Raw genomic sequence first — 9,901 nt, forward strand, 5'->3', positions numbered from 1 at the left:
GTGAAGCATGAATACCCCACTCACACACATTATGCTGACTCAGAGCCGACCAGTCCTTGTTGTACCCATTAATGCCGAGCGCGAGGCAGGGATCAACAAGTACCATATTTTAACGTCTTTTGGTATGACGCATTCTCTTCCCACAGAGGTTACTTGTCATATCTTCCTACGAACCTCTGTTCTAATACGGCCCTTTCATGGTGCGAATGTTCAGAATTCGTGATTGGTTGCAATCAGATTTAGTTGTGCAATCAGAGACGTTTCAAAAGTGATCATTCGCAAGGACTCGGTAATTTCCGTATGCTTCGGAAAAACTAGAACCTCTTCCCCTGCGCGATACGCAAACGTTACTTCTAGACAGAACTCAGTCATGCAATGGTGGATCAATGGGATCGCCCCCGTTGACAACTGACAAGCTTGCCATTAAATGTCTTGTGTGTCACATCAACACAAGTCCCCGGTAGAGAAGAGGGATATTTGAGGCCCCATTTTTACTTGCATCGATATAACACGTGTTCTGATTGGATAGAAAGAAGGGGGGTAATTCGTGTTGCGATTTTTTGCCGCTAGGGGGTTTACAAGAACCGGGAAATATGGCCGTATTAGAACAGAGGTTCGTAGGAAGATATGACAAGTAACCTCTGTGGGAAGAGAATGGGTATGACGCGGTCGGGGATCGAACCCGCGACCTTCCGCTCTCCGGGCGGACGGTCTAACCACTACACCACGGAGGCGGTCGAAAAGTCATTGAGAAATAATACGTGATGTGCAAAACCTTTTGACTGAACACAGAATGAAAACTATACAAGCCCATTACAAACACCACCATGAGGCCCGTACAGACATGCCACAACGACATCCTACGTCACGTTGGGGGTCGACGACAACTACAGCGACATCATCCAACTGAGTAATCGACAGGCGGTTTAACCGATTAATGGCAAAACGTGACGAAACTTCAGGAAGTCGGTTTGTTTTTCAACCAGACGAAAGTTGTTTTCTCGCGTTAGGTTTCAAGGCTTGGTCCAAAGTGTCACCTGGGGAATACTACTGGGCATCACTATCATTCACTGTTGCACATTTTGTGTCGCAACATTCTGTTTTAGAATTCAATGAACATTGTCTTTTAGAATCTACTGGTACACACCTGTTTCTGTTTAACTAATATATGCCCAGGGTTATACAGGTTGTCTTGTCCAGGGTCGATTATTTACAGATCGGCGCCATATAGCTGGAATATTGCTGAACGCGGCGTGAAACAAAGAACAAATAAACTTATCTTCATTGTCATTTCAAAAGTTTTAACATCGAGCAAGCACAACATCCAGATTTTTAATACCTCCAGGGTTGCCATTGTTAACCTGAATATTGGGTTTACTAGCGTTAAGCTTTGAAGTGTGCCGATACCAATAATATCGAATCTGCCTGTCACATCACTGCATCAAGAACAAGAAATCTAAAACAGTTGGTTTGCTTGTTCTTTAACGCCGCTCTCATGCAGCAATATTACAGCTCTGTGGCAGCGGTGTGTAAATAATCGAGCCTGGACCCTATAATCCAGTGATCAACACCATGAGCATCGTTTTACGCAATTGGACTCCCAACCTCAACAGCGAAGGTCTCTGAAACCGACTAAATACGTCTCTGTTGGTGGTAATGTCAGGGAATCAGTGGGTTTGATACTATCCAATTTCTCACGTTTTGTGCACAAAATGTCGGTAACAAAACCTGCAAATAACAAAGCGAATATTGTACGATTAATGAAGCAGACAGTGTGGGAACTAGTTTCCACATTTTACTAGCCAGTCGGGCTAGCTAAGCCTGAAAGTTACTAGCTCACACAATAATTCACTAGCCCGAAATTTAAATGTAGAAACAATGTAAAATGTTACAAAAAGGTAAAATATCATCATTTATCAGGCCATAATCTTGCATGATTTAAAAGTGTATTATAAGGTAACACGTCGGAAAGAGTGATATATTTAAAAAACGACCCCATGAACATTCAATAGCAAGTCGGGCCAATGACTGTGGAGATTTACTAGCCCGACTGGATTTTTACTAGCCACGGACAAGCGGGCCAACGGCTCTTCGCACACTGGAAGCAGATCAAGATCATGCCGAAAATAGATTTACATTTTACATACTACCAGCGAGCGTTATGGGTTTAACGCCCCTTTCAATTGATCAAATCTACACTGACGTTCAAAAGAAAGTACACACCAGGTGCTTCGAGTGAGTGAGCGAGTGAGTTGGTGTTTTTTATAAGCTTTTAGCAATATCACGGCGGAAGACACCAGAAATGGGTTTCACACATTGTACCCATGTGGGGAATCGAACCCGGGTCTCCGACGTGACGAGCGAACGCTTTAACCACTAGGTTACCCTCCGTCCCTAATGCTGTGAGCTTGTAACACATCACAGCATATCACTCAATACGTGATTCAAAATTCTTTTCAAAATATTTACGTTGTTTTTGGAATATAATCCCACTTTCGTTGTACGTCAGTGTTATACATCGTACCTGCAAATGGTTCACTTACCGGTCAACAAGCTTTCTAAAAATCTGGCCCGCGTTTCACAAAAGCCTCCTAAATTTAGGAGGTCGTAGCCCATACGACCTTGTTTACGACCCTCTTCCGACCTCCTTTACGACCGTTTCACAAAGACGTCATATCCATGTCGTACGACGCGGTCCTAAATCCATGTCGTACATTGTATAAGAGGTACTTTGTTGCATAGCAACGCATAAAGCGAGACCGAACGGGCACATGCTTATCTTGTTATTACCAAAGTATTTCAAAATAGAAATACAGTTTGAATAACAATGCAAATGTTATGTTTCTAATTCAATGTACAGGGTTATCTTATCGTAAAAAAATTATCAATAAATGAATTATTTTGAATTCTCTCACTAAATTCCATTGAAAATTACAAGATAAAATGTATAAATCATTTCCATTAATATTATCAGGTTTACTTATAAGGTTTGAATTAAATCGCTGTCCATTAACTTGTTCATATGAAACTGCAATATTAGTCCCAATGTATTGAATATTGCACACTATAGGACCTAATGTCAATGTTGCAGTTATGGCTACGCTTGATCTACTAACACTTGTGTAAAGGTTTAAAATATGGTGTGATACTCTAAATGTGTCAATTTCTTTTGTAACTTTTATTCAAACAATCAAAAACTTTCAAAGAATAAAAACGTATACCCTATATCCACGTATGATATGATATTGAACAAGGCTTAATGTAGGTACTGAAATTGGTTTCATGAAAAAATATCTGAATGATACGCAAAATATATACATCATAGTACTGAAAGTGTAATCAGAAGGGTAGGACGATTGTGTTTACTTTTTTTTCATCCGACCTTCACCTCAAAGATATTGCCTAATATGTACAACAATGTTGACGTGTGACATCACAGCGATGACCGATTTCTTACAAAATGGCGGCTTCGCTGACAAGGGTACACAGGATTTTGCGAGGACTCTTCCCTTGATTCAGGGATCGTTTGTACATAAATATGAAATGTAAGTAATCAGAGTGACTCTGACTATCTGTGTATTGTTATATGTTTTCTTAGTAAGAGAAGAAGCCAGAAATGCTGATAATTACCGTTGTCGTTCTGCGTGATCTTGCGTCTGTTATATGGCGTCACGCTGCACGGAAACTTTGACAAGTTCTTATGAAGTATCAAATCATTGCATTGTATCTATTTTTAATTTCCTCTTTCTTGCTATGATACTCTTTCAATACATATTCTAAAGGTATTGAGCCATTGCAAGCAATGAATAGCCGGCTGCTACGCAGTATAAATCGGATTTTTTCTTTGTTTACATTGCAAACTACAGTAGCGCAGTATTCCGAGCACAGCGTTTGTTTTCACACCCAATATCCAGTTGGCATTGGTAACAAAGACCAACTGTGATTTGATTTTGAAATGTATGGGGAATTCAGTGATGCATTTGTCACAGCTGACTACGAAATATACGTGATGTAATAGGCGAGACGTGATTTTGTAAACATTATCCAATATGGCGGAAAGCGCACTTCGGCGTTCGTGTAAGTATATTTTCGAAAACATCCAAACCGATTCTAGGTTCATCGGCAGGGTTTCAGATTATCATTAGTGATATCATGAAAAACTGATTTCAGTGATCATTAATATGTTATTTTTGAAATTCAGTACTCCCAGTAATTATACGATTTTCCCATTTGAAAACATACTATCTACACTGTACAGCAAATAATGCTGTGAATCGTGATTTCGTATTGTGTATAAAATGGCGACATTTACGATGAAGCCTATTTTGAAAGGTTATTTAAGCACTTTAGCTTTGTCTGAGATTTTAGTGGATGGTATCAAGAAACGGGGAATTTCCCGCAGAATACAAAACTGTGAAATATAGATCTATTTGTGTGCGTGACATATTTAGAATATTATTGGACTTCAAAGTGAGGGTTGAAGAGGAAGGACATATGTCCCTGTGGCACCAAGGTGTTTTTAATCAAGTCCAGATACACGGCCAGAGCACTAGCGGTGTCGCGGAGTATTCTTGACACACTAGCTCGGGATACTCCATGGAGATCCCCGATTTCACTGAGGAAAACCCCTTTTGCCAAATACCTCTGTGTACACAACACTTGCAGGGAGGTCGGAATAGCATGTGAACGCCTTGTAGGTTTGTTCAGTTGGGGCTCACAACTTTCTGCACAGTTAGAAAACAACATGAGTGTCGAGCACGTTCGACCAGTCTCAAAATTTCTCAGGTTTTCTTTGTTAGCGCGTTTTAATCACTTGCAGTGCCATAATCGTTGACGCCATCTTTGTAGTGTTTACGATCTCCTAAAGCATTTACGACAGGTCAATCGGGGTCCTAAATTTTGGGCTGTTTACGGCACAGTGTAAATATACGAGGTCTTTGTGAAACAGGGTAAAAAAGTAAGAGGTGGTCTACAACCTGCTTTACGAGGTCGTACCGGTAAGAGGGCTTTGTGAAACGGGCCCCAGGGGTCGTTGAATAGGTTTAGATAGTAATCTGCAACTTTACGAGTAGATGCAAACGCGGCACATAATGCTTCGCGTTCACAATTTTCCCTTTAAAAACGAAAAATTCCACAGCAACATTCAGTATCATTCGTGACCAACTCGTGTTATTCCGGGACAAGCCGAATAGCGATGCACATATACTGAACCATTCGTTACCACTCGCCCCTTTCCGTAACGTCTTCTTGGAGGTTACGAGTATCTTCACGGGTTGGAGGTTACGAAAGGGGCGAGTGGTGACGAATATAATATAATCACTGAGAGTATAACTGGGAATTCGACATTTTCTCAAATAGTTCTATGCATCCTCTACTCTTAAAGCTAAGGCCGAGGATTCTTTCACAAAGCTTATTTTCGCGACACTTTTCTTCATTTTCTCCGCAACATCTTTCTTCATTGGGGACGGTGGGGTAGCCGAGTGGTTAAAGCGTTCACTCGTCACGTCGGTAGGTTCGATTCCTACATAGGTACAATGTGTGAAGGCCATTTCTGGTGTCCCCGCCGTGATATTGCTGAAATATTGCTAAGTCGGCGTAAAACGTAATCCACGCACTCACGCCATTGCATGTCACTGTCCGACATGTTACTTGTTCTCTCAACGTCGATCGATGAAATGCGTTTTAATTCATTTCACGTGATCGTACCGCGGTAGTTGCACGTGCAAAACGTGCCGCGCGCATTTAGAGCTGTGACAACGCCTCGTCGTAATGTGCCCCCGACAACCTTATCAATAATCTGCGCAGCATGTATAGAAACATAGATAACGATGATCCACACTTCGTCTGTGTATTTCTTGCCTTACATTATCATTCAGCAATCAAATAGTTTGACAGGCTGATAAAACGCCCCTTCTCTCATTCGGTTCACGAAGGGTTGGTTTTATTAGATGTAATCCCATGCTGAGTCTTACACATGTTTACGACATGTTGTAGGAGTAACTTTCAAAAGAGTTCATTCCCACAATTAGTTGATGTTTCGTACGAAAACGATTTCAGAAGACACAAAATTTACAAAGCATTTTAGGAGCAATACGGTAAGTCGCAAAACACTTTGTATATAAGCTGATGAAGTCGTCTGCTTCACACGATATCCGCTCTCGACAACCATGGACGCTGTGAAGAGCTATCTGTTTCTCTCGCTGTTGGTGACTGTTGTGGCACAAATATGGATACCTAAGGACGAACCAGGATTTGTTTACAGAGGAGGCAATGCAGACGCCCCTGTGAAGGTGGACGCGTTCTTGAATCTTTTGTGTGCAGACAGTAGAATAATTTACCAACCTTTGCTTCAGCTCGCGGACCATTACGGCCAGAACTCCCAGCAGCTCCGTGTGCATATGTATCCTCTGCCGTATCACACCTACGCGTTTTATGCTGGAAAGGTGAGCTTTAAATAATTTCATTATGGAGTTTTTAAGTGTATTAGGAAGAGGTATGAGTATTTTTGTTGTTGTTGTTGTTGTTGTTGTTGTTTGTCCTTTCGTAAAGGAAAACTGATCTGACAACATTTGGACGTGTTGATATGGCAACTGTCCTTTCGCTATTTCCCCAGAATGTTGTTTCATACGTTTAACATTACAACGTGCGTAAGTCTTCCTAAAATGCGAAAAGGACGACGAAATTAACAATGACCCTGGATAATGTCCATTCCATATTTTTCTATCTACATAGAAATCAGCTTTCGGCAAAGGCTTGCTCATGGTCAAATATATTTTTACAAATGTTTAATAAAACCCTCCTAAAATAAGCCATTTGTACACGAAATTGATCAATTCCAGTATTAATTGTATTTCCAATTCTGATTAAAATGAGTACTCGGTCAATGTGGCTTTTGCCACGCCTCCAAAGAAATAAACATCTCATCACGCCGAATAAACAACACGCCCATTCATATTGAACTACCACCATGCTGCTAAGCTATAAGGAAGTCCATGATATTACTAGTAATCCAGTTGCGCTGTGACCTTATTCGAGACCGATAATATATTTCCTGTAGAAAAGAAAAGTTTAAATATTCGTTAACTTTAGTTACTGTTCTAATTCACACAATTAGGCCTCGAAACTTTTCGAGACACAGTATATGACGGTGGTCTGTAAAGAATCAAGTCTAGACCAGACAGTCCAATGATTGACATACGAGTAACAATCTACGCTGTTGGAATACGATGACATGTGTTAACCAAGTCAGCGAGCCTGATCACCCGTCGCCTCTTACGACAAGCATTGGGTGATAAAGATAAATTTTAACCCGGTATTAACGGGTAGTATACTTAGTAGTTTCTGTAGAAACTACTGGGAATAGTCGTATGCTTCCATTTTATCAAAATTGATATTGTACAATAAAGTAATTATTACCCCGTGTCTTTCTGTATTGTAAATATCATACATTAGAAACATGATATATATATGAGGCCCGCCTTAATAATCTCTTTGCATAAATGTCAGAACGAGTCAGACACTTGGTGTCCTCAAATCAAAACTAAAGACTCACTTGTTTTGTGCCAACTACAACAAAACATAAATGCAGACTCACAGACAACAGCGCTTTTGAGCTGTGCTACATTGGATACAAGCGCTGTACAAATGAATAACATTATTTATTTTTTATTGTTAAATGTTTTCAGGATAGACTAAGATATGTTTATAATATTTGACTTAACCGTTGAACAGGAAAATAATCTGTTATGACCTAGACACGCCTTTTGCGCAGTTTGAGATAAAACCTTGAATTATAAAATCCCCATGCTTAGAGCTACAGTCATCCAAAGTATTACATATTACAAGCTAATGATGTTTATGTTCATAAACACACGTAGAGGTGTTAAATGTCAGTAAATCGGGGTTTCTTATATCATCCTTTTAAAATAAACTTCTTGAAAGGCATGTACTAGGACAGACTACAAGTTACATGAAACATGTTGAAAACGTTGACAGAGAATATGCAGTAGCGACCGATTTCATTGGTTGATGAAGGGACACTAGTGGTGAAAAATAAATGACTTGTATCGTTGTCAGAGATAAGGATGATGTATTTTTTCAAATTTCAATATCATGCTCTTCAGATTACACATTAAGAGTTTACTGTTTTGCGATCTGAAACAATGTTACTAACAATATGCTAAACAGGACTACTGGGCCTAGATTTTCGAAGCTCTCTTAGTGCTAAGATAGTCGTAAGTGCCATACATTAACATTAACTTACGACTATCTTAGCGCTAAGAGAGCTTCGAAAATCTAGGCCCTGTGCTCTAACATGTTATAATTGGGGTTACACTGCCTCAGTAAATAGAGGGGCAGTGTGGTATCTTAGTAGTTAAAGCGTTCGCTCGTCACGCCGAAGACCCGGGTTCGATTCCCCACATGGGTACAATGCGTGAAGCCCATTTCTGGTGTCCCCGCTGGGATATTGCTGGAATATGCTAAAAGCGGCGTTAAGCCATACTCACTCACTCAGTAAATAGAGGTGACTGAATGGGTTCGATCGCTGACTGAATGTCAGTGAGGGTTCGAATCCCGGATGGGACTCAACCTAACAAAAGTACTAGAATCTACTTTACGCCCAGTTATAACATCTGTTTCGTTTGACTACTTTGTAAAGGGCTTTGTGTATTCATGCTGTGAATATTACGTCACAGTGAAGATAAGAGTAATGATTATGAACATATGTTTCACCCAAGCACGAAGGCGGTATTCAATGACGTAATAACGTAGATACCTATCTCCCGCATAACGTCACCTTTATGCGTTGTATAACCGCAACGATATAACAATATTGGAACCACTTCCTTGATAAGGGCATTCTGATGTTATCACCATTTATAATCCAACTGCCACGTGTATCTTAGTCAGCTAGGTTTTATCCCATATTGATCTCTTTCAGTGGCATTTTAGAAGTTATGAGTACACTATTGACAGACTTTGTGGATAACGATTTCTTTTATTTCGTGAGTGTATTTCGATACAGATTCTTGTACCGTTGTCAAAAGGGGCGGTGGGGTCGCCTAGTGGTTGAAGCAGTCGCTCGTCATGCCGAAGACCCGGGTTCGTCCCTACGTGGGTGCAATGTGTGAAGCCAATTTCTGGTGTTCTCCGCCGGGATATTGCTGGAATATTGCTAAGAGCGGCATAAAACCCAACTCACTCACTCACTTACTTTACGAGGGTGTTAGTCAGTTTGAGTGTGAGGCTTTAACCATAAGGCTACCCCACCGCCCTCGCTCTAGAGCTACAACTTAGGCTACAACTACCGTAGGCCTGTTTTAAATTACTGGAGTTACCATCACTTTAGCGCTGAGATCGCTTCATGGAACAGGGCTCTGTACCACAGAATGTAACATGCATGTATGCCATGTCTCACCTACCCGTGAAGATCCGGGTTAGAGATCGGGTGGGCATGCTCGCTGACATGGTTGTCATATGTCATCGTATCCCAATTTCGTAGATCGATGCTCATGATATCAAACACAGGATTGTCTGGGCCAGATTCGATTATTTACAGACCGCCGTCATATAGCTGGAATATTGCTGATTGCGGCGTTAACCAACCAACCAACCAAACAAACAAACAAACAATTCTACGTACATCAGAGCCCACGTTGACAAAACTATTTTAGCCCTACAATTATTGTAATGTTTTTAGATCGTGATCTTCAGCTTCGACTGCAGTCACCATCCACTCGAATAAATCGACTGTATGATAAGATCAGTGTATGCACCATCAGTATTAAGTCGCTGAGGTCAGTGTAGATTTGAGTGAGTGAGTGAGTTTGGTTTTACGCCGCTTTTAGCAATATTCCAACAATATCACGGCGGGGACCTACAGAAATGGGCTTCACACATT

Source organism: Haliotis rubra, unplaced genomic scaffold, assembly GCF_003918875.1.
Source record: "Haliotis rubra isolate DU_JTF1 unplaced genomic scaffold, ASM391887v1 Scf398, whole genome shotgun sequence".
NCBI classification, from domain to species: domain Eukaryota; kingdom Metazoa; phylum Mollusca; class Gastropoda; order Lepetellida; family Haliotidae; genus Haliotis; species Haliotis rubra.